Here is a 26,261-nt window from a genome sequence, read left to right on the forward strand (position 1 = left end):
CTTGCAGCTTTCGGTCAAAATGTAAGAGCAAGACACTGTGTTGGGCATTGAGTTTACAAAGATCATGAAGAGCTTATATCTTAGAAGGAAAGAAAGAGAAATGATTCAGTGGGAGTTGAATCTGCTCAGATGCTTAAGACACGGGTATAGCTGAAATGATGAGCTAGGCAAGCAATGTAAGGAATAGATTATAATATTAATTATCTTTCAGCTCAACACAGTTTTTTTCTAGTTTTTTACTTAAAAAACTTTTTTGATTATAAAAGAAGTGAAAAATACCTGTATCTGTAGAACATTTGAAAAGTATAATATGGAAAATTTGTAAAGCAGTAGGATGGAATACACTCATAATCTTACCACAGAGAACTTTTATTTCTTTTTTTTTGTTTGTTTTTGAGGTGGAGTTTCACTTTTGTTGCCCAGGCTGGAATGCAATGGCACGATCTCTGCTCACTGCAGTTTGCCTCCCGGGTTCAAGCAATTCTCCTGCCTCAGCCTCCCGAGTAGCTGGGACTACAGGCACCCACCACCACACCTGGCTAATTTTTTGTTTTTTGTTTTTAGTAGAGATGGCATTTCACCATGTTGACCAGGCTGGTCTCAAACTCCTGGCCTCAGGTGATCTGCCTGCCTCAGCCTCCCAAAGTGCTAGGATTACAGGCATGAGCCACTGTGCCTGGCCCTTTTATTCCTTTTTTAAAAAATGTTTTTTAAAAAACATGTTCATGTACTTTTAAATGTGTACTGTTTCTGTTTTATGGATATAAGATAATTTTCTTACCTCTTAACTTTAAACATTTAGAGTGTTTCCTTTTTAAGTTTCTTTTAAACTATTTTAAAGAATATGATGGACATTTTCGTATGTACTTTTTCCCCCCATTTAATTTCCTTCAAACAGACTCCTTGAAGTGGAATTACTTGGTCAAAGGGCACAAGCATTTTTAAGGGCTTTGGGGACATCTTACCTACCACTGATATTTGCGTTCTTTCTGTGTGAGCAAGGGTCATGTTTGGCTTTGGCATTAGGGGCGGAGGCCTGGGGACAGTGAGAGGAGAATGAGATGTGGCCACTACCCCTACAGAGTCTGTGTAATCTACCAAGAGAGGCATACCCAGAAGTGTGGGAGCTGTGAGGACCTTTTACTTTGTAAGTAATTTACCTCGTCTTTCTGAAACAACACAAAAATTTCAAACTACCACTTGGAAATATCTTGACCTTGGCATTGGTAAATTTTCTGGGATTTTGGGGCCATCTTTAGACTCATAAGTGGGATAGTCATGCTTTTGGCAAGAAAGAAACATACTCATATTTAATAAGCCAAGTTCAGTTTTAAACTAGATTTGTGTATGTTATATCGGGGTGCTTCTTGAGGAAATTTTGATTAGTGGACAAAAAATTATGAGCATGATAATTTATTTCCTTAGCCACATACCCCTATTTCTCAAAGAGATTTGCCAAGAAAGGCTTATTTTAAACTATTTAAATGTAAGCTTAGCATGTATCCAGAAAAGTACACAGCTCAGAAATGCAGAGCTTGATAAATTATCACACAGTGAATACACTTATGTAATTGCAACCCAGGCCAAGCAATAAAAATGATTAGCATCCTGGAAAGCTCCATCTCATCTGTAGCCTTTCCCTCTTCTCCTAGAGCAACCATTCTTCCTGAGTTCCAGCAACTTGGATTTTGCCTCCTGTTGAGTTTAAGAAAAGTTTTTAATCATTTTGGAAACTTATTTTAAAAATTAAATTCAAAAGCCCTAGCTAATCTACCCGTATCCTTTATCTATTATGGTATAACAAATCTTCTCAAGCCTTTGAGACCAAAGATGACAATAGTGTTTATTTCTTGTGACTCAGTGGATTGACTGGGTGGTTCTGTTGTCCTCTTCTGGGCTCACTTGTGCAGCTACATTCAGGGCGGGGACCACAGGGCCCCTCCCCATGTAGTCTTTCATCCTGGGCATCTACATGCTCTGGCAGCTTCAGGGCAGCTTTCCAAAAGGACAAAGGTGGAAGCTCCGGGCCTCTTGAGGCCTAGGCTTTGGAATTTGCATGGCCTCACTTCTGCCACATTCTGTTGGCCAAAACAAGTCACAAGGGATCCAATTGTATCACAGAATCCAGAGAGTGGAGAAACTGCCTCCAACTCTGAATGGGAGGAATGGCAAAGTCACGTTGCAAAGGAACATGCATTAAAGGTGCGTGGCCATTAGCAATCTACCATATCACCCAAAGAGTACTATGATCCTGTGTAGACCAAGTTTATTGTTAATACAGAGCTCTATAATACTGAGACTCTGTTCCACCTGGTTCACGTGTGAACACTGTCAGTTGACAGAGCCAAGATGCCTGGGGCTAGTAGGGGATGTATTGTCTCCATCTGATAGAAGAGGATTAGATCAGAAATAGGAGAGCTTTTAAGGATTGCTTTTCTTTGGTAAATCAAGTTTGATCTGTACTAAATCATTTTCTTTTTCTTGATGTTTCTTTCACTGTTTGAAATAGCCTCTGTTTATCTCATGAAGTGATTTGAAGTTAATGCTTTAACAACATGAAAACATTTCTGGACTTGGAATGGCTGTTCTTCAAAGCACATTTGTACCTTAACCCATCAGAGGTAGAATTTATGGTATAGAGATGTCTTCTTTTTCTTCTGGTTCTAGATACCCAGTGTAAGAGAGTATTCAGGTGGCCCCATTCATTTAACTCCTGGGCCTTGCAATCTTTATCAAAGTGAAATAGTCAAGGTAATATCAAGTCTATTTGATACAAGAAGAGTCTCTGACTCATCAAAAACATCCAACTGACATATTACCCAGATAGATGCTTATAGGGTGGTTAAGTCTCACAATTTCTTTGACTTGTCTTTTACCCAGGTGTCTTTCAAAATGGAGGGAAATGGTGTTTTGGATTTGATTTGGTGATTTTGTGATTTGGTAATGATAATAGCAAGGAGTGGATCGTTTTTATTGAGCATTTTCTATGTTCATGGAGTTCCCTGAGCTTAGTACTTTTCACACATTGTCTCACAGGGTTTGTGGGGAATGAAATTAGGTAACCCATGGTTAGCACATGATACATAATAAAAACCCAATAGTGGTTAGCCACCAACACCAAGAGATGGATAATAATAATTTTCATTTAATTTAGCTCTTACTGTGATCTCAATTAGATTCTATTTGTGTTATTAACTTGTACAATCAAATCATCACAAAACCCTCTAAGATTAGTTTTAGTATTACACCCATTTTATATATTAGGAAATTCAGGTACACAGAGTTGAAGCAATTCACAAGAGTTAGTAAATGGCAGAGCCAGGATTTAAACCCAGGCCAGGGCATCTGAATCCAGGGTATTGGTACCCTTTCTTGGTTCTTGGGAATGGAATCTTCATGTACATTGACTTGGTGTCTGGATTCTTGGAGAGCAAAAGTAAGATATCAACCCACTTCCCTCCTCTAATGTTTAATTCTGGGTCCAGGCATCCTGGGCAGGGGCTCTGAACTGGTGATGCCAAGTTGCTGCTTCACTCAGTTAATGATCTCTCTGGGTTTTTGGCTTTTCACTTAATCTGTGGTTCATTCTTCCCCTCTGAAGAGAGGAGCTGGCTTCCTTAAAGCCTGACAGCTTTTTTCCCCGGTGATGAACCAGTCATATAAATCATTTACAACTTACTCTTTAAAGAGATGTTCCTTTTTCCCAATGCCAGAATTCAAGATACTCTGTAAGGCAGGAGCTCAAAGCCCTTTACCTGGGCTAATTAGACCACCTGTGCTAATTAGACCACCTCTTCTCATTTCTCTGTTTGAGGCTTCAAGTAAGAAGAAGTCTCCCATGCACTCAGTCTGAAGTAATTTCCATAGTTTTCCTTGGCATCACTGAGTATTTTGAGACATCTCGAGGCCTGTGTTTTCACAGAAGTTGTCTCCGGGTTACTTAGAAGAGTAAGGATTGGAATAGAATTGCAGGGTACCCCAGTTTTAGTCTCCTCATGGAGTAGTTCAAAGGAGTTTGAAACTGCAAATATAAATAAGACTTTATGGTTCATGTTTTTATTGCCACCCTTCCCAATTTAGAAAACCTTTGGATCAGATACCATACTAGGCATTTTACAGGTATTATTTCATGTATTCTTTAAAACAGTTTTATGAGATTGGTATTATCGTACCTACTTTCCAGACATGGAAACTGAAGGACAATTATGTAACTTGCCTCAGGTCAGGTAGGGAGGAAGTAGCCCAGGTGGTACTGAGATCAGAGCTCAGGTTTTTCATATTTCAAATCCTGTTTTTTCCTGGGTGACTTACCCCATTGATGTGTCCTTCAGGCACCCTTTAAATCTCTCGCAGAACACATTTGGAAACCAAAACAGTTTTTGTCTAAAATTCATTATCTGGAACTTCTGTAGTCAGTACTCTTTCTTCACCTCATCCTCTTTCCATTTTTTCCTCTGAGTTCTTGGGATGAAGTAATGAAGTTTGGAGGCAAGAAGGCCTGGGATTAGGTTCCTTTTAAGTTACTTGGCAAGAGAAAACAAAAGGGTAGACGTCATGAGAAAGTTTCCCATTGTATCTCTAAGCTCAGTGGAGGATACTCTATTGGAAAGTTCTGTTCTTCCCATGAGAGGAATTAAGGAAGGGAAGAAAGATCTTGGCAAAATTCTGTTTTTTTTTTCACCCTCTCCCTCTGACCAGCCTTAGTGCTTTGTGTTCACTTCTGCTTTCCTCTTCTACCACCCACCCTGGGTTCCTCGTAGTGAACACGTCATTCGAACTTGGTATCTTGTTACTCTCACGTCTCACTTGAGCTTCACTTGGCGATGATAAGAAGGCCTGGTTTTTAGGCTTGCAGTGGCCAGTTGTGCCTGCTTCTCCTGCCTTGTGCCCTGTACTTGCCCTTTGGTACTTTGTGCAGCTGCGGAGCTTAAGGGTGAGCTAGTCCTATCTTTTCTCTGCAGTAGAAGATACTTTTGAATGTGAAATCAGTATTGAGTATTTCGTAAGATCCCTGATTCTTCTTGTTCCTTTTTGGGCATCATGGTTTATGAGATTCTGGATCGTCAGCCTTGGTAGAATAGTTACATGTTTATACTCCAGCTCATTCTCTTTTCTTAGGACTAACTCAAACAATACAAAACAGTTTTGCCCCTCACATTGCTTCAGATGAAAGCAGAAGAAAAGAATAGTTATTTATGTACATAATTTCACAGTAATCAGATCTTTCATTTTTCCCTACAGGGATATTGGCAGATAGCAATCTGAGTGTTTGCAGGTATGACATGTTGAGGGTAGGCTGGGCGCAGTGGCTCATGCCTGTAGTTCTGGCACTTTGAGAAGCCGAGGCAGGTGGATCACCTGAGGTCAGGGGTTTGAGACCAACATGGCCAACATGGTGAAACCCCGTCTACTAAAAATACGAAAATTAGCCGGGCATGGTGGGTGGGCACCTATAATCCCAGCTACTCGGGAGGCTGAGGCAGGAGAATTGCTTGAACCCAGGAGGCAAAGGTTGCAGTGAGCTGAGATCACACCACTGCACTCCAGCCTGGGCAAGAGAGTGAGACTCCATCTAAAAGAAAAAAAAAAAAAGTTAAGGGTAAAATATTGATTGATTCTATAGTAATGTTTGTATGGTACCTTAACAAGGAAATAGGTTTTGCATTTTTCTTCCTCCTTATAGCCAAGCTTTCATTGTTCTTACCTTTTGATGGAACAGAGAAATACAAAGGAAGTTAATTTTATAATGAGATGGCCAAAGGCATAATGATATACTAACGCAGGTATGAGGTCAGGTAAACCTGGGATAGAATCTAGGTTTAGCCACGCTTATTGGCTGTGTCACCTCAGACAGGTTGTTGAACTTCTCTGAGTTTTGCTTTTATCATCTTGGACAATAATGCCTACATTTCAAGACGGTTGTGACCATTAAAAATAATTAAATGAATTCGTAAGCATCTTGGAGTGTCTTGTATATAGTGGGGCTTAGTATATTATTGTTCTTATTTTGTTTGCTACAGATGCACAGAACAAGCTTGTTTGAGGGACTTGTGTCTAGTAGTCATGTTGTGGGATCAACTTTGGAAAAAGAGACAGCTTTGGAATTATCTAGTCTGAAATTTTCATTATACAGACAAGGAAACAGACTCAGAAAAGTTAAGTGACCGCGTCAAAGCTGTAGAACTGGATAGGGACAAAGCTGAGACTAGAACTCGTACCACTGACTCTTAGCTTATGGTCTTTTTATGCCATCATGACTTATTTGGTCTAGATATGTATACCAGCATCTCTAGGGCAAGATTTCCTAAAATCACCTGGGAAGTAGTAGCGTTGATGTGGTTAAAAAAAGTACCTTCCTGGACTCCGTCCTAGATTAATGACTCAAATCTCTGGAGTATAACCAGGGATCTGCATTTTAACAAACATTTCAGACGATTCTTATGTATTTTATAAGTTTACATTTATTTTGTGATGTAATACAAAATACATTTACAAAGTGAGTTTGAGATGAGTCGTTTGAGTTTACTGGGTTTGAGTCTCTGTTCTTATGCTGTAATTAAGATTCGATTTTCACAGAGTTATCTGAGCACCTTCAGGCACTTAAAGAGTGCCTGGCACATAGCAAGCACTTTACAAGTGTTAGTTATAATAACCCCATTTAATTGTTATAACAATCCTTTGAAGGTTTTTTTTTTAATTTCTTTTACAGATATAGGAAGCTAATGTACAGAGCGGTCATATAACTTGCCCAAGGTCATCCAGCTAGCAGTTGACAGAGACGATACTTGAACTTCTGTGTGTCTGATGCTGAAACCCATGTGGGATAGTAGATTTTTTTCAATAAATACTGAAAGTTAAAGGATTTTTCTCATTAAAAGAATACCCCTCTGGGTTTGGTTGATATTAGTCTGTTGAGGTAGACCAAAGAGAGACCTCATATAGGTAAAATAATCCCTATTCTGGTTTTCAAAACCAAAAAGTTCTGGAATGAGGCTTTCCTGAGAGTGAGAAAGCTGGCAAAAACAATTTGTTCGAAAGGGAAAGTTTTTATTTTCATTCTCTGTGCAAATGAAATGGATGGTTAAGGGAGAAAGTGGCAGCTGGCCGAAGAGCTTGACTCAGCTTCTTCAAGTCCAAAGAGCTCAGAGACTGGAGACCTTGGGGAAATTTTGTGTGCTGTCCAGTTTTGTGTTGCGACAGAGAGAGAGAGAGGAGGGGAGGGGAGGGGAGGGGAGGGGAGAGAGAGACTGAGCTAGCCTCTGGAGTCATGCATATTATTTTCCCCATGTTCTTTTTGTTGAGGCAGTTACAGTGGTCCAGCTAGGTTCAAGGGAATATAGATCCCACTGCCTGGTGGAGGAGTGCCTGTGTCTCATTCATCATTAAGAAGAATATGTGGGATGGGATGTATGGGTGTGGCTATCTTTGGGATATAGAATCTGCCACACGTTTTGACTCTACTGTTGCTAAATAGGTTCATTCAAGGACTGGGTAGTTTATTGAGGTCCTTTATCCTCATAGTCAGTGTGATTTATGGATTTGCAGTTGTTAAAAAGGCTAAACTTAAACAGTTTTTGGGTGGAACCTGAACTGTGTTTATTCAGAACTATGTAAATATATGATGGGGAGTGTCTGGCAAAGCCTTACCTCATCATGGAGGAATAATACATTGGTTATTTTTTTCTTTTAGTAGGGAATAAATCCTTAGTCTTTGTCCAGAATCTTAGGCAGTACATAATCACTGTTTTTGTTGTTGTTGTTGTTTTTTGACTATTGTTAAATAGGGCCTAAAATGTCTTAGGGGTTTGTGAACAAGACAGCCAAGGTTCTACTCTTATGAACCTTCAAGTCATGTGGAAAAGACAGACAGTAAACAAGAAAATGTTTAAGAGTTGTGCTTCTAAGGTTCCTAGGTAAATGAATGGGGAGGGCCCATGGCAAGTGGTAGTTGTCATCATCTTATTTGAGCCTAGTTGGTCAGTAGAGGCATCAGAAAAGCCATGTGAGGAGTTTCACTTAGCCTCTTCTCTGAGGTCCTGGTGTGTGTACTCCACCCAGAAGCTGAGATGAAATTGTCAGGGAACAAACATGGACTTGTTCACAGAATCCTAGAATAAAAGCTAGATTAAGCAACCCTTCCATATCTACTCTGCCAGTTCTTTTTCTTGCCTTCCTCCTCCAAAGAAAGGTTCAGTAGCGGTAATGTAAGAACATAAAAGGAAGTAGTACTTTCACACAGCAGACAGTAAACACGTGGAATTTATGTGTTTTCCTTGAGATGGAAAGTGTGAAAAGATGGAGATTTCATAAGTTCATGAAAACTGGATCTATAACAGGTTATTTAGGGAAGTTAGTAATATTATGATCTATGTCTCACCATTTAAGGATATCCAGGGACCTCTGCTTGATTTCCTTTCCTCATCTTACCCCACCCATACAATAAAGATTAATTGCCTGGCTTCTTTGTATCAGCCTCGGGGGTCTGGGGATAAAACAGCATTCAGGCTTCCTACCTTCATGTAGGCAGACAAAGAAGAAAGCAATGAGACACAAATCACTGTAAGTCATCAACTAGGAAAGAAACAAATCCTGGGTGATAGGGAAAGACTAATGTCAGATGAAGTGTCAAGATCTGTCCCTGAGGAGGTGGCCACAGGTTTCAAGTCTCACGGTGCTAAGCCCAACACCTAGACTGGAAGATATATTAGGACAAATCCAGGACATCATTGCCGTTACGTTTATGGTGTAATTAAGGAAAGATTGGATGGGAGCTGAGGATGCAGCGGTTCCTGCAGTGTATTGAATCCTTGGAGCCTTCACATTGAATAAGAATCCTTTACCCTAGCTGGAGGTGACTGTTTAGTCACACTGAGTGCGGGCAACCCTGCAAAGCTCCTCAGCCTCTGAGCCCCAGGTCTGATGGAAACTGTAGATTTCTTGGCTCTGCTGAAAGCTTGTCCCATGAGTGCAAGGGAGTAGGAGATGTCAGAGGCCTGACTTCATCTTGGCTCCTGCTTTTGTTGGAGGGCAGTTGCTAAGCAACGCATCCCTCTGGCTGGAGCAAAGTAGATGGCTGGCGGAAGAGGGTAGAGACAAGGAAAGTAGAGTAGTGCCTGAGTCCTGTGGAAGGATGACTTCTAGGAACAGAAATCCATAGAGAGATTTTTGCTTTCAGAGGGAGGTCCTGTTGCAGAATTTCACATGTTCATTGTGTCTACCTCTCCCCACCTCCCTTGTGAGCTCTGCTCTTGGTTTAGGGGTTCATAGACTTTTGCGTGTTTGGTAAGAGCCATGCAAACCTCCAGGTCTGGTGGTAATTACTGAAGCAAGGTGGCCTGGTATATGAGAGTGCATTTTCCCTTGTACAAACCTTCAAGGGGGAAAGGGCTTTTAAATGGGAACATTTGGTTCAGATTATTTTGATTTGTGTTAATGGGTTGGTTCCAAAGTCATGATTTGCTTTGGGAAATTTAATGGAGACCACTTGCAGGGTGTTATATGTTTGCTTTTTTCAAGTGATATTTCCCCTGCATTCTTCTGTGGTCACCTTTCCTTATTCTTTAGATACTCCACCAACATTTCAAGAATTTTTTTGTGTTCTGAAGAGGCATGTTTCTTGAAATTGTTCTTGAAAAGAGAGGAGTGTGGAGTTATCTGGGTATGTAGTCTGTGGGACAGAAGGTTTGTGGCCGCTTCTTCCATTCCTTCTACCTGTTAATATCCACCTCATCCATACTTTGTGTCATTTATGCCCCCGTCTTGTGTGCTTCTAAGCATAGCAGAACCTCTGGTTAGTGCAGTTTATTCTTAGGTTCAGCACCCAGCACAAGAAATCTTGGGGAGTAGGATAGAATGGAATAAGCTCATCCCTGTGTGTCGGGAAGGACTAGGAGAAAAACATGCCTAGAGGTCCCACAGGTGAAACCCAATAATTGATCTAAAAGTGCATAGTAGTAGAGCATGGGATTTAGAAATCTGTCTTGTCACCTATCAGCCCTATGTCTTTGGGCAGGCACTTAACATTTCTGAGGCCAATTTCCCATTTGTAAAATCAGAATGGAAATTCCCTCAACATTTCATTTGGAGGAGGATTATAGGAGGTAATATATGCAATAGGCTTAGAACGTAATTGTTTAATAAATGAATGGCAGCTGTTACGTGTGGAGACTTCAGAGATTATACTAGTGATGGTATATTCTTGTGGGACAAACTCATGAAAATTATCCTCCTTGAAGAATCACATCAGTTAGATCGACCTCTTGTAGGGATGTAGGGGATGTGATTCAAAGGTCCCCCAAACCTTTGTTCCCCCATACCCTGGCTTTTTCTTCTGTTGGCATATCTGGCTCAGAGGTGGACCTACCCCGCCTTTGGCAACTTCTTATACTTATTTTCTGGGTTGCTTTCTATGTCTGGAAAAGCTTGCCATGAATGTTCCCTACCCCCTGTAATCACACTGGAGGTTTCCAAGACCTTTTGGCACCTCAGATGATGTTGGATAGTTGGCTCTGGGACCCAGGCATGCTCCCAAGTCTCTCTGGCTGCTGCTGCTGTTGCTTCCCAAACATGCAGCTGAGGCAAAGAGTGTGATCACTCCTGGGAGCCAAATTGAGGCCTGTGTCTTTCTGACACTGAGTGGAGTTCAGGGATGCAGGGACATGGGCTCATTGAAGCAACTAATGTAGGGTTCATCCACATAAAGATGATACCTTTGATTGCTAAGGCATGCTGTTTCACTAGATTGTCATGATTACAATGATGCCTACCATTCATTGAGTGCTTACTCCGTGCCAGACATGCCAGGCAAACCCACGTGCTTTGCACATTTTGCCTCCTTTTAATCTCAGTAACATACCTATGGAGTAGTGATGTATAATCCCTGTTTTTCTGCGAGGAAGCTGAGGGTTTTATGGTACCACTACACTTCCTTATGGCGTGTTTTTTTTTGATGATTAAAACATTTCTCAGTATGAGTTGTATGAAGACATGGGGCACGGTGGATATAGTAGAAAAAGCATTGAATTATAAGTCAGGTTCTAACCAATCTCTCATAACCTCTACCTTCTTTCCTTCCACTTTTCCTTTTAGTTTATAAAATCTGGGGCTTGTTCTGCAGAAGGTGACACTGTGATATGGTGATGAAGAGCCTGAGCTTTGGCTTCATGCATTCTTAGGGCTGAGTCCTGGCTCTGCCATTTGTTAGTTATGGGGTCTTGGGAAGTGGTGTGCTCCTGAGCCTTGGTTTCCTCATCTAGAGATGATAACTGTCTCCTTCCATTGTTGTGGGGACTAAGTGAGTTAATATACAATAAGATACTTGACAAGTATCATTACATGTGAGCTAAAAGTGAGTTTTTTTTTTTTTTGAGACAGACTCTTGCTCTATTCCCCAGGCTAGAGTGTAGTGGCACGATCTCGGCTCACTGCAACCTCCACTTCTGGGTTTGAGCGATTCTCATGCCTCAGCCTCCTGAGTAGCTGGGATTATAGGTACCCACCACCACACCTGGCTGATTTTTGTATTTTTAGTAGAGATGGGGTTTCGCCATATTGGCCAGGCTGGTCTCAAACTCCTGACCTCAGGTGATCCGCCTGCCTCGGCCTCCCAAAGTGCTGGGATTACAGGTGTGAGCCACAGTGCCCAGTGCTTTATATTAGTCTTTCTCAGACATTCTTGTTTTGCATGAATGAGTTGGCAGTTTTAAAGCTTTTTTTTTTTTCTTTTTGAGGGTAGTGTCAAAGACTTTGAAATATGATGAAAGTTCAGGACAATTTCCCAAGAAAATGCTTCTTTACCCAAAATTCATTTTCAATTTCAGAGGGTTCAGGGCCAGGACCTTCTAGAGCTCTTTGAGAACTCCAGAATAAGAACTCTTTTAGGCTGGGCGTAGTGGCTCACGTCTGTAATCCCAGCAGTTTGGGAGGCCAAGGCGGTGGATCACCTGAGGTCAGCAGTTTGAGACCAGCCTGGTCAACATGATGACATCCTGTCAATATAAAAATTAGCCGGGCCTGGTGGTGGGCTCCTATAATCCCAGCTACTTGGGGGGCTGAGGCAAGAGAATCGCTTGAATCTGGGAGGTGGAGGTTGCAGTGAGCCAAGATCACACCACTGCACTACAGCTGGGACAACAGAGTGAGACTATGTCTCAAAAAAAAAAAAAAAAAAAAAAGAACTCTTTTAGTTGATTATAGGATGGCAGCCCCCGTTTTGCAGGCCATTCCTCACCTGCTCTCTGACGCCTGCTGAACTTAAACTGAGACCAGCACGTGTGGAGGAGCCCTCTGTGAGGACTGGAGGGATGCACTTCCTTTTCCTCTTCTCCTCCGTTCGCTAATGAGCAGACTCCTGATTTCTTGGCCCGTGTTGCTGCCCAGAACAAGCACCAGGAATATCCTGAGGAGCTGCAGCTCTTGAGGGAGGCTGCTACGAGAGCAGGGAAAATCAGTCTTTCTCTTCCTCAGTTGGGTTATTTCAGGGATGAGAGGAGAGGGAGCAGCAAAGACTCTGGGATTTTAGGAAGAACCAAGCTACTGTGTGTTGATCGTCTGTTCTGTACCAGGAACTGTGTCTAGGTGGTTTGCATTCATTATTTCTCATCCTTAGAAGAACGCTTCCAGGTGGGTATTTGTTATCACCCCGCTTCACAGATGAGGAAGCTGAGACTCAGAGCAGTTAAGAATAGCAAATGTCCAAGGTGGGAGTCAGGTCAGCTCTCTGAAATCATGGAGGTCTTCTGTGCCATGCAGTTCCCCTAGATGGAGTCAGGCCTCTGGGGTAAAGGGTGACTTCACGCCCTTTGCTGATAAAGGAAATGCTTTTCCTTCTGGTGGCCAGACATCCGCAGTTACTGTCTTTGTTATATGCTCTAGATGGCCTTCTCAGTGCTGAACTGCAGACCCGTGTATTTTTAGAAAAGGAAGAGGCTTCTGTGTGTACTGTTTATGTACAGACACATATCAGCTTCTCAATACTAAAATCAGCTAAAGCAGCTGAGTGTCAGCTCTGGCTGGTGTCCAGATAACTGGCGGCCCTGTCTTCTGGCTGGCAGGTCCTCACCATGATGGCTTCAGGGACATGACTGACCCCTCACGTCTCTCTTCTTGATAGACTAAGCTCTGAGTCCCCACAGAGACCTGCCTCTACTTCCTCCCCAAGCTCAGCTCTTGGCTTGTCAGCAGTTGGTCAGGCTGCATCCTTTTCTTTTTTTCCATTTCCCTGCCTGCATTTTCTCCTTGTTTCCTCACCCACACGCCTTTTTTTCCCCTGTGAGACCAATCGCGTTTTGATTTTTTTGTTGTTATGGTCAAAGAGGTTTATTTTGTGCACCGCAGTGAAACTGGCTACCTAAGGTATCCATGTGTGAAAGCCACGCATTAGTTTCATGGGAGGGCAGTGTACTGCAGCGTTTGGGTCTCTGTATCACCATTGTCTGCTCACATTTATAGCTGACTCATGTTGAGTTATATGCCAGACGCTGGCTTTGTGTATTACCTGTTGGGCCACAGTTACCTGTGTGAGGGTGGTTCTGGTATTATCTCACGGGCCTGAGACCTTTCCAAGGTCACATGGCTGGAGTTGTATCCGAGCTCAGAGGGGTGCCGAGGTATATGTGTCGGGTGAGAAGGAGTCACCAGTGCATAGGTGGGAGGGTGGGGCATGCCACCTTTCATGCCTGTCTCTTGCTCCCAGGGGAATGTCTTTTGATGTGGCCCAGGTGAGCCAGAATTTCAGGTCTTTTTGAGGATTAGTCTGTTTGACCTTCTTCTCCTCTCTGGCAAAGAGGATTTGGATGGGATTTCCCTTCAGTGGGGATTTTATCTTAGTAAGGGCTGCAGAACTGGGCCTGCTGCTTCTAGGATGTGCTATGTCATTCCTGCTCACTCCTCTGCTGTGACCACCCCTGCCACTTCCCCTTTATACCCCAGAATGAAGACTGCATCTCATAGACATTTGGGAGCAAAAGAGACTTACATTTTGTGCTGTCCTGTGAGAATCTATATATAGGATGTTGAGTAACCACTTGTAAGACACTTTGGTATCTTATTTGAGTAGTTTGGCAGATGTCCTTTAGTCTTGTTTTCTCTTTCTTCATTCATTAATTCAATATGTATTGATTAGTATGCTTAAAGCATACATGTATGTGAATAACTCTCCCTTAAAGGAGGATACCATGGGGGACAGTGAGATGCAGAACCAGTCAGTGTGCTAAGGACTTTTCACGTCTTATCTCAGAACAACCTTATGAGGTGGGTAGGAAACCTAAGAAGGGGTCTGTGAAAAAATGGGTAGCGGGTGGTGATTCATGAAGGGCCCCATGTGGGGCTGCCAGTGTGAGAATCTCAGCTCTGTTGCTTGCTCTCGGTGCACCTTGGGCAAATCACTGTGCCTCTCTCACCTTCTGTTTTCTCATCTGTGAAACGGGGATAACAGTGCCTGTCTCATGGGATTTTGAGAGTCAAATGAAACAATGTTTGTAAATTTCACAGCATTTCTCTGATACACAGTAAGATCTCAATAAAAGGTGGCTATTTTAAAAATTACTATTATTAGGTACTGTTATCTCCTTGTTTTCAATATACAGAACCTGAGCCTTGGGGAAGCTGCCTCAGCTTAGGTCACACAGCGAATACAGCAAAGGATGGAGATGTCTTTTTTTTTTTTTTTTGAGACGGAGTTTTGCTCTTGTTGCCCAGGCTGGAGTGCAATGGCGCGATCTCGGCTCACAGCAACCTCTGCCTCCCGGGTTCAAGCCATTCTCCTGCTTCAGCCTCCGGAGTAGCTGGGATTACAGGCATGCGCCACCATGCCTGGCTAATTTTGTATTTTTAGTAGAGACGGGGTTTCTCCATGTTGGTCAGGCTGGTCTCAAACTCCGGACCTCAGGTGATCTGCCCGCCTTGGCCTCCCAAAGTGCTGGGATTATAGGCGTGAGCCACCGTGCCCGGCCAGGATGATGATGTCTTAACTGCCATTAGGTGGCACAAATAGAGTGCCACGAAGAGGCTCAAGGGAGAGAAGCAGCACCTGTGTTGTATGGGTGGTGGGCAGTGCTGCAGGTGGACTGGCGTGGGCCTGGGAGGACTCCATGGATGAGATGGCATTTGGAGGTTTGGCCCATCTGGACACCTGGAGGTGGGGAAGTGCAACATTGCTGGTGGAGTGAACATCAGGGAAGATACTCAGGGTTGAGAATTGGGTTGTGTGTGAGCTCAGGCATCCTGATTCAGAGCAGAGGTGGGGCTGTGTAAGCCCATGAGGGCAGGGGCTGGGCTGGGTTAGTTCTGTCCTAGAAGAGTGCCTACCACCTGGGAGGGGCTCCACACACAGTTGTTCAATCCAATTGAATGGCGGTGTCTGGAGGTGGCAAGCTTTAGTTGGTGAAGGGGAGTGATCTGGGAGAAAGGAATTTTGAACTTCAGTTGGAGAAGTTGATTTCTGCCCACAGTGAGACGTGGAATTCTTTCATTTGTATTGCAAAAGGCTAGCTCTCTCAGCCGCCTGGTATTAAACTGTAAGTTGCTCTAGACACTAGTTTTGGTTTTATCTGGACAGTGAATCTGATACTCTCTGAGCTGTTTGGTCAACATTGCTTATGGTAATAGGAGATTACAGGACTGGGTGGCCATCACTCCCTGGGGTCTTTTAAATTTAAGACCACAGAACCTTGAACCAAACAAAAGCTTGTTTGAAGTAAATAGCGTGTATGGCCCTGTGGTTTTCCCAGTCCCATTTTCCTCCTTTACTCCCTTCCGGTTCTTCCTTGTTTTCTGTGGTCAGATTCTCACCATAGGTGGTTCTCCAGCCTTGGCACATCAGCTGAGTGCAGGCGCTCCTCACTTTGTCTAACATATGTGTTAGAGTAAGGCTGTGTGAACATCATAGTTGTGTAGATGGCGTGGAAGCTGCCGAGGTGAGCACAGTGTGAAAGAATTTTGCTTATAATGAGTCCTTAGTGAGGCAAAGGATGGCATTAGTTTTGAACATCTGTACCCTAATTCTGTATATGATTCTTTGCATGGTTTTTATATGTTAGGTTTTCCTGTAGCAGTCTACAAAATTGGAAGTTCCTTAAGACAGGGGCCTGCTCCCTCACTATGTAACCTAGCCATGGCTTGTGGGAATTAACCAGTGGGCATCTGATTTATGGGCCAGGCAGCTCTTTCTTTCCCGCCTACTTGGTTTCTTGGCCCTACTAAGTAATGACTGTCAGAGGACAAACATGGGTGTGTTAGAGATCTCAGGAGCAATTAGTTATCTTTGCACTAAATTGGTTTTAAACTAGAGATAATGATCTGAAATTTACTGGAAGTCTCTTCCATGTTGTTTATTGGTTCCATGGTGATATCATGCCCAACTCTAGCTTGATTTTTTATCAAATGTGTTTATTACCCTCTTCTCTGAGCCACAAACAACACTTTAGAAGGGCATAAAGGGATGGGAGTCAAGGTCAGCAGTTTTGACAAATGATTTGAAAGACTGAAACCATCTCAGGATAATTTTCACTAGCTAAAGCAATTCCAGTAGGTTTTCATTGTGAAGTAGGTGTGGACTCTTGTGTTCTCACTCTTGGGTAAGACAGGTTCTCACACCAAAAAGACCCAAGACTTCAGAGCAGGGGAGGCACACCTCTTATCTCTCCCCTCCCAGAGCATTTCCATTTGTATTTGGCTTTTCTTTCAAAAAGACAAATGGTGCTTGAGAAGGTGTGCATACTTTCAAACATTAGCCGCCGTGAGATTTTGCTAACATTCCTTCTCTGTGTTGAAATTCTCTCCTCCTCCATTGACAGTGTGCTCTCCATGCTTCATTCATCCCCTTCTGAACGTCCCTTCCTTGCTCACCTTCTTTGTCCTGTGGATCTTCTCAAGGTTCCCTCCCTTGTGGTCTTCTCCTCCCCAACCAGAAGGTCTGCCTCTCTTTGTCACTAATCTCTCCAGTCCCTAGCTTCTGCCACCACCCACATGAACATGACTCCTAGACTTCCCTCTGGCAGCCCCAGCCCCTCTCCAGTTCTTTAGTTTCTTGATGTCTGCTGGCATCTCTAATCTGTATGCATTGCTGGTGCCTCAATCCTGCCGTGTTTCTGTCCTCTTTCCTCCAGTCTGCTTCACCTCCCATGCTCCCTGTTTCTGTTAAAAATGCTGTTGCTGTCCCTGTCATCCAGGCACAACCTCTGGACCCACATGTGATGATTTATTTCACCCAGTTAGTCCCCAAACCCCACGGGTGTTCTTCTGCACACACTCTTCTCACCACGCCAACCACTGCTGGTTCAGACCCTGGCTACCTCTAAACTAGGCCCCAGACAGAGCCACCTCACTTGGATCTTTCCTTCCCTTCCTCTGTGGAGACAGAGACTCTGCTCTGCTGCCTCCTGCAGCCTCATGCCCTCATTGTGTTCCCCAGGCCTCTGCAGAGCTCCGCCTGCCTCTCCTGCTCTGCCTATGACTTCTCCCCTTCTTTCGGCCCTACTGCTTCCCGTGTGTGCAGCCCAGCGTCCTGCCTCTGTGCTTTTTAAATTGTCCCCTCTTCCCATAGGGGTTATTCTCCCCATCTCTCCTTGGTCAATTCCTTAGTGACCAGTTTAACTGCTCCTTCCTTAGAGGAACATCATCCTTTCAATGGGGGCAGTTTCTCCTCTGACTGAATTCTTATTACAGATGCTCTCTCTCTCTCTATGGTGCTTACTGCTTTTTCTTTTTCTTGCAACCAGCATTAAAAACAACAACAACAACAACAACAAAACACACAAAAAAACAACATTCTGTATTTTTGAAGCATGGTAGAGTTGTTAAGAGTAAACTTAGGAGTCAGACCTATACTTGCATACAAACTTTCGAAGTTATTAGCTATATAAGGTGGAAAAGTTTCTTAATATCTCTGAGCCTCAGTCTCTCCGTAAAATAGGTATAATGATGCCTTCCTGATTGAGCTCTTGGGAGGATTGAAGGAGATGGTATAAGTCAATGTCAGACACATAGTAGGTCCTCTATTAGTCCTATTTCTACCTCCTTCCTTCTCATTAGGCTGCTAACTTCTTCAGTCTGCATACATTTTAGTTTTGTATTATGCAGAGCCCTGTGCCTCATATGTAGCAAATAAGGAATAGCTATTAGCTGGATAGCCAATGGATCTGAAAGGACTTTAAAGAGAAAGGATTTTAAGAGAATCACTGGTATAGCCAATGCTTCTACTATGCAAATGTCTAGCATTAGAGCGGTGGATAAGCTCGATATGCAGTGTCAACCAGGCCACAGGAAGATTTTTGTATCACCTCTGAGACACGAATAGTTTACACTACAGATTAATCAGGATGGATTTAATGATGAAATAATTTAATTGTTTTGCAGATGAGTGGATTTCGTATTTTTGTTCCCATGGAAAATACATTTTTTTTTTTTTTTTTTCCTGAGACAGAGTCTCACTCTGTTGCCCAGGCTGGAGTGCAGTGGCATGATCTCGGCTCACTGCAAGCTCTGCCTCACGAGTTAAAGCGATTTTTCTGCCTCAGCCTCCCGAGTAGTTGGGATTACAGGTGTGTGCCACCATGCCCGGCTAATTTTTGTATTTTTAGTAGAGACGGGGTTTTGCCATGTTGGCCAGGCTGGTCTCGAACTCCTGACCTCAGGTAACCTGCCTGCCTCGGCCTCCCAAAGTGCTGGGATTACAGGCGTGAGCCGCTGCGCCCAGCCGGAAAATACATTTCTGACATTAGCTAAGATAACATCAGGCATTAGCTTGTTAGCAAACATTATTCTACCATATCCAGGCTTGAGATTGTAATTTTAGTAGTTCAGTTCAGTTGTTTTATTATGAACAGCTTGGCATTTTGCCCCTCAGAGGCTCATGCACAAGAACTGAGTTTTACCTCATAATCAGAAGGTAACTCCCAACTATTTATGGATCACTGATGGAACTGGTGCCTCCCTGGCAGCTGTGCAGAATTGGTTATAATCCTTTAGGCCCTATGTGGCCGCCCCCTCCCTCCCGTTTTACACTGGTCTCACCACCCCTGCCCTTTCTCCCACATGCTGGCCTTTAGTTGCTGTGTTTTCTCCAGCCACATGGTCTTGTGCACCTGGTGCTCTTTCGGCATGGCCTTCTCTTCTCTCTCATCTTTGTCAGGTTGACTTTATTTCTGCCTATTAATTTCACACTTTGTCATACAGAGGTCCAGAGACTTGCCTGAGGTCATAGCAGGTTATTCATGGAGTCTGGGTATTTCCAGGGTTCACTCTACATAGGCACACAGTCCCTCCCCAGTCTTGGAAAGATGATTCATGTTGACCAGAAATTCAGCTGTCCTCTAGCAATAGTTTGGGTTTGTTGACAGTCTCGCTCCTTCCGGAACTTGATAAAATAATGATAAGCACTTGTTCTAGAGGGTTGGATAGGTTTTCTGTGAAGAGGCAAGTAATGCTGTGCAGAAGAATGTTAACGAGAAAAGAAAGAGTGAGGTATGCAGCCGCCGGCAAAGCATCAAAGAGGTAGTTTGGCCTGCAGGGCCTCTGAGCGGTCAGAGGTAGTTTAGAAGGGACAGATCTCAGGTGGGAGTCATTCAGCCTTTGCAGTGTTGTGGGATGCTCACATATGTTAGTGAGTATTGTTGAGGGGACCTCATTGTCCTCTGGGGACATGGAATTGGCCCTCCTCACAGGCATTGCTGAGTTCTTAACTAGTGCTGGCTAAGGTCAAAGGCATTCTTGGGAAAGCAAGTCAGCATGGCAGGATCAGCAATCTTAAAACCATCCTTCTAACTCTTACAAAATTCAGGGAGACTGTCTTGGAGCAGATTTATTTTATTTTTCCCTAAATGACTAATTATAGCATTTGTGCTATTAATATGGATGCCTATGGCTTGTAACAATAGGGATTTCTATTCACATCTCACATGCATTCTCGCATGTTGATGCATTTTGGCTGCTTGCTGCCTGTGGACTGCCAGCAGTTGAATTGGTTTTCCATGATTTGGTCGAGTGTCTTGGATGGAGACAATGGGAAGGTTCTTTGATCCAGAGGAGGTCTGTGTTTCCCTGGAACTCTGTCATCATGATAACATGATCTCACTCAGTAAGTTGGTGACTTACTTACATTCTAAAAGACCAACAAAACAGAGTTTACCATGTAGAAGCCTTGTGTGTCGCTCTGCCTGCAGTCAGGGATTCGAGCTGCTATCTCTGCATGTCCTGTTGAAGCACCATGACATTGAGCCTCTCCTTTGGCACAGAGATGTCAGAGTCTCTCTTTTGCAGAGGCCTGCTGCTTTGAAACCTTTGACCTCCCTCATTTCTCAAGCTTGCCTTTATCAAGCTCCAAAGGTGGAGGAAGTACTGATGAGGGGAGGCCAGAGAGTCTACTCAGCAGAGAGCAGTGTCAGCTGATTCTCAGTTTGGCCCAGAAGAAGTACTTAGACTCTGAAGTGGGTTTCTGGGGTGATTGGTGAGAACTTATCTTTATGGTAGCTTAGATTTTATTTTTTAATTTTATTATTATTTTTTGAGACAGGGTCTTCTTCTGTCGCCTAGGCTGGAGTGCACTGGCACCATCTTGGCTCACTGCAACCTCCGCCTCCTGGGCTCAAGTGATCCCCCTACCCCTACCTCTGCCTCCCAAGTAGCGGGGACTGCAGGCATGTGCCACCACATCCAGCTAATTTTTGTATTTTTAATAGAGATGAGGTTTCACCATGTTGGCCGGGCTGGTCTCAAACTCCTGACCTCAAGTGATCCACCTGCCTTGGCCTCCCAAAGTGCTAGGATTATAGACATGAGCCGCTATGCCCAGCCTAGCTTAGATTTTATATTGAGGGTTCTAGAGTCAGGCTTCTGGGTTTTCACCTTGGTTCTATCACTTACAGGCAATTTTCCCTTTTGTAAAAGGGATTTAAACAATAGTATCTACCTTGTAGGGATTTGGGGAGAGTTGAATGAATAATATCTTTGAAAGCACTTGGGAGCTAGCACAGAGTAAGCTTTCAACAAATCGTTGTCTATCATGATGTTGAAAATCCCTCAGAGTAGCCTTGACTCCACGTTCTCAGATGCTGTAGGTCCTTCTCAGTGTGTAGGCAGCACTTACCTTTTCCACTTGAGTCCACACTGGCAGGAGGCTACAAGCTTCCAGAGAGTTGGGTTATGCGTGTTTCTGTTTGTAGTGTAATGGGAAACACTAATGGACAGTACTAGCCCTTAGTAAATGTTTAATAATTACTTGTTGAAGGAACGAATGAAGCTGTGAGCAGGCCAAGAACAACAATGTGGCAGGGTGGTGTGTTTCCTGTAGCTAAGTCAGTTTTGTTAGTTTATGACTACAAGAACCTTCATCATCCTGGAGATCTTGAGAGATCATAAATGAGTAGCAAAATATTGGGGAAATTATTATGTTTTTAAAAGCTTGTCACAGAAAAAACTGCATGTGTTTAATGGCACACTTTGATAAACTCTGTTACCTGTATACATTCATGAAGCCACCACCACAATATTGGGAGAATTCTTAATGCCTGTCTCTAAAGTGTTTTATTTCTCTGTTGCTGATAAACCACTTCCACCTTTGCCTTGAATATGGCTCCCTGCCTCATAAGGAAGGTAATGGGAATCTGCTTTGTTCCTCTCCACCATATTCTTTTCTAGCTTGCATCTGCAGTTTTACATTCTTGCCATTGAAATTTTCAGTGTTTATAGTGTGTATTTGTTGAGTGTCTGTCTCCAGTAGGTTGTAGGTTTGGGGAACGGAAGGACTATGTCAGTTTTGTTCAGTGTCTTATTCTCCGTGCCTCCCACAGTCCCTGAAATAGGAGGTGCTCAATGAAGAGTTAAAGGATGAATGGGTGAGCCTATTGCCAGAATAAATATATGACACTGTTCTAATATATGGCCCTGAGTTGGAAGCAAAGGAAACTTGACTTGTTCTTGGAGATTAAAAGTTATTCTTACCTTCAGCAAAGGAAAATGAAAGGGAAGAAAGGTCTCCTAGGATCTGAATTACTTTAACTTCGTTACTGATATGAGACCGAGTAGACCCTGGAAATGCAGGGAATCTAACATGGCTTAAGCCAGACCCAAAGATGAGGCATGTTGGGGTATTGTGAGACCGCTGTCATTCTGAGACCCAGCTGCTTTGTAGGAGGTTAAATGTTGATGTTGGGACTTTGTATTTTTGTTTTATTGCAAACTGTTTCTCTACTCTACGCTCCCATGGAAGGGGGCTTTAACTGGGTGTGCTGTTCAAAGGATCCCCCCCAGTCCCTTTTGTTCTCCTTCAGCTTGTGGTATCCTTCCCTTGCCTCCCCATCATATATGACAGTAAAGTGTTTAGAGTCAGCTCTGGGTCCCTCAGAGAAAAGTCTCTCTTAAGGCACTAGATAAAAGAAGAATCACAAAAATAATAATTAAAAATGATACAACCTGGCAGTGGTGTGTGGTATGCATTTTGGCAAGAGTGAAGTCACCGTTTTAGAACATAAATGCTCTCAGTGGTGGAGAAAGACTGGCAAAACAGCCTTTTAAAACCCCCATTACAGAAAGAAAGGGCAGGGGTGGGAAGAGAGAGAGCATATTTGTGTTTGTGAAGCTGTTTTTCTACTAAATGTTTACAGAGGAGGTGGAATACCAGATGCATTTAGGGTTATTGTTTTTTTCAGATACTAGGAGGCTGCTGGTTGGTCTGAGATGAAATGAAGTGGAGGTTTTAGAGGTGCCACTTAAGGAGGCTCTGGTATCTTTTGCTCTTTTGAGTTGTGCTTTGTGCACATTTCATCCCAGGTGCTTTGCTCCCTAGATATCCATCCACCCTTCCATCTGCCCATCATTATTGACTGCCTGTTACGTACTAGGCCTATATCCATGCATCTGTCTGTCCAACCATCTGTGTGTCCATCTATCCTGCTGGCTGCCCGTTATGTACTACACACTATTCCTTCCTTCTATCCATCCTCAGTGTCTTCATCCTCTGTCCATCCAGCATTATTGGTTGCCTATTATGTGTCAGGCACTGTTCTCGGCCCTGGGTACCCTGAGTAGGAAATAATTTAGCTGGGAAGACAGGCTCATGAGCAAGATTGTTTTATTGTTTTCTGGTTTGGATGTGAGGCTACTAATGACTGAGTTATATACCCTCACTTGTAATGCCATGAAGGCACAGCCTGTCTACTTTTTACTTACTGTTGTCTCTCCAGTGACTTGTACCAGGAATGTAGGTCCACAATACATAGATTTTTGAATGAATAACAATAAATGAGTGGTCTTTATGGCATAGTCTACTCCTTTAAGAGGTGTATAATCGCGGCTGTGAGAAGTCACACAGCAGACAGACCTCATTTCTGGACCAAGTAATGAAGAGTGAGGGACGTCTCTTTATGTCGTTGTGTTCGCCATCTGTTTGCTCCTGTGGACAAAGCTGAAGTGAGCACTGGGCTGTGGGTGGTGCACGAGACTGACCTGGTCCCTGTCTTCTTGGAGCTGCCCACACTGAGCAAGTGTGAAAAGTGTTGGGAGAAACCCAGGAGCTGTGGGCACACAGTGGGGGCCAGCCTGGGCCATGTGCGTGAAGCCACACCTTGAAAGAGGTTCCTGGAGAGCCAGGTGGCAGTCGGTTGGTTGTGTTGGTCAGGGTGGGAGAGGGCTTTCGGGCCAAGGAGGATGTATGAGGGTGCCGATCTGAGGACACCTATCTTGGAGGATCGCTGTTTGGCCAGTGGGAGGGTGACTCTGAAGTGAGGCAGAACAGACCACCCACAGTGTTGAAAGAGCAAGGTTTCCTTTTTTCGCTGTGGCAGAACCCCTAGGTTTTGGTAACAATATGACTTTAAGGCCCAGTCTCCCTAAGGAGGGAGGTGTATTAGCCTCTTTAGGCTGACATCACAAATTACAGCCAGGCCTCTGTATCTGTGGGTTCTGCATCCATGAGTTCAGTCAACTGCGGATGGAGAATATTTATTGCATCAGTACTGAACATGTACAGACTTTTTTTTCTTTTTTCTACTCTCTAAGCAATACAGTATAACAACGATTTACATAGCATTTACATTGTATTAGGTATTGTAAGTAATCTAGAGATGATTTAAAGTATACAGAAGGATGTTTGTAGGTTATATGCAAATACTATGCCATTTTATATCAGATACTTGAGCGTCCATGGATTTTGGTATCTGTGGGGAGTCCTGGAACTAGTCCCCATGGATCCCGAGGGACAACTGTACCATGAACTGGGTGGCATAAAACAACAGAAATGTGTTTTCTCACAGTTCTGGAGGCCAGAAATCTGAAATCAGAGTGTCAACAGGGCCATATTCTTTTGGAAGGCCCTAGGGAAGAATCATTCCTGGCCTCTTCCTGGCTTTCCTTGGTGTTCCTTGGCATGTAGCTGTGTCACTTCAGTTTCTCCCTCCATCTTCACAGGGCCTTCTTCCCTGGGTGTGTGTGTGTGTCCTCACTTCTTCTTACAAGGACACCAGTCATTGGATTTAGGACCCGTCCTCATCCTATATGACCTCATTTTAACTAGTTACATCTACAAAGACCCCATTTCCAAATAAAGTCACATTCTGAGGTTCCGGGTAGACATTAGTTTTGAGGGTACTATCCACTACAGGAGGGGATATTGAAGTGGGTGGACCTGTGCTAGGAGGCTTCCTCCAAGTCTTTTCATTCTTCAAGATTCCTGGGTTGATGGGCGCAGTGAGGCTGCTTGGGGGAGGGTGGGCCAGCAGCTGCTAGGATTCCTGTCTCTGGTGAGGGCTCCTGGGTACAAGGTTCTTCTCAGGTGCCCAGGAGAAGCTGTGTGACTGAGAGAGGTGGCCCTGCTCATGCATGCCTCTGGCTCAGGGTCACCTCGTCCCTCCTGCAGCAAGGGAAGCATGTCAGGGTTTCTTTCTCACTGTCCTAGGAGCACCTTGATATAGGAGGAAGTGTCTGTGAATAAATAGCTAAAATAATTAATGACCCTAGCAAACAATGGCTTAGGGTTTTTCCACGGTTCTTCTCTCCTCTGGGAACAGTTTCCTGCTGCTTTCTTGGAGGTGTGTTGCCAGGGACTTTCCGGGTCTTCGGGACATCACTTTCCTTTTCTTTCTTGTTTCTCTGCTTGCTCAGGTTTAGTGCTATTAGCTTCTTCCATTTCTCTGGTATTTAAATATTACCTGCAGTGTCTTTCTGTAACAGTGGTTTTTAAACTTATTGTGCATAGGAATCATCCGGAGAGTTTATTTTAAAAAGGCATACTTCCAGATGTATTTTCCAGAATTTCTGATCCCATAAGTCTGGGGCAGTTGGATTCAGGTGAAATTCAAAAGCCAAATCAAGAAACACGTCTCCAAAGAGAGAGGGAGAGGGAGAAAGAAGGAATGAGAGAGAGAGAGAGAATCTGTGTGTGTGTGTGTGTGTGTGTGAGAGAGAGAGAGAGAGGGAGTGTGTGTGTGTGTGTTGCAGGCATGCTTTCCCTCAAGTGATATACCTGATGTATTAGAAGGGATGGTTTTTGTATTTACCTGATGTTAATTGGCACGGTTTGTCACTAGTTTATTTAAAATTCTGGCCTAGATACACTGTTTAGATACACACATGCAAATTCTTCTTTTATCATTTGCCTAGTGGCAAAGTGGTTTTAAAATAATATCAGTGGTACCTTGAAAACATTATAGGCATCTTGTTGGCTAAGGAAGAAAGTGAGTGGGGAATGAAAATGGGTGTTTTATGGCTTCAAGACTAAGCCTAGGAAATGGTGTTCTGATTGTTTTGTGTGTCGTGAAGGAGTGAGTAATGGGATGGCTGTTTTGTCTGCGTTTCTGGGACTTAACATTCCCTTTTTAGAGAAAGGGGATTGCAGGGTTTATCATTCTTCTGACCGAACTCTTAAAAAAGGTTACATTCTTATTTGCTTGCTTATTTATTTATTTAGAAACATTATTGGGGGCTTCTGGCGTGCTAGAATTGTGATGACTATCCTTTTATGAACTAAACAGTCACGGCTACTGCCTGCCTGGGGTTTATAATGTCATCGAAGCTGTTCACATTAAACAGTCACCAAACTCAAAGGAGATTACCAATTGAAGGGATAAGTAAGGGAATTCTGGGGAGCTATGAGAGTGTACCCCTGGGGTGGATAGGGAATGCGAGGAGGCTGCTTCCCTGAGGAAGTGACCCTTCATGGAGAATCTAATGGGCTAGGGGGCAGTAACTAGGTGGGGAGACAGGGGAGTGTTTCAGAAAGAGGGCACAGGACAAGTGCTAGGCTTTGTGGCCTGATGGATTGCGGCACCTTT

General features: G+C 43.6%; 1 protein-coding gene across 28 annotated transcripts in view; it reads left to right on the forward strand.

Moving 5' to 3' along the window:
* Positions 1 to 26,261, forward strand: part of ARHGAP26 (Rho GTPase activating protein 26) — a 458,375-nt gene that overhangs the window by 62,360 nt on the left and 369,754 nt on the right. The gene's annotated exons all lie outside the window — the stretch shown is intronic.

This window comes from Pan troglodytes, chromosome 4 (genome assembly GCF_028858775.2).
Source record: "Pan troglodytes isolate AG18354 chromosome 4, NHGRI_mPanTro3-v2.0_pri, whole genome shotgun sequence".
Taxonomy (NCBI): Eukaryota; Metazoa; Chordata; class Mammalia; order Primates; family Hominidae; genus Pan; species Pan troglodytes.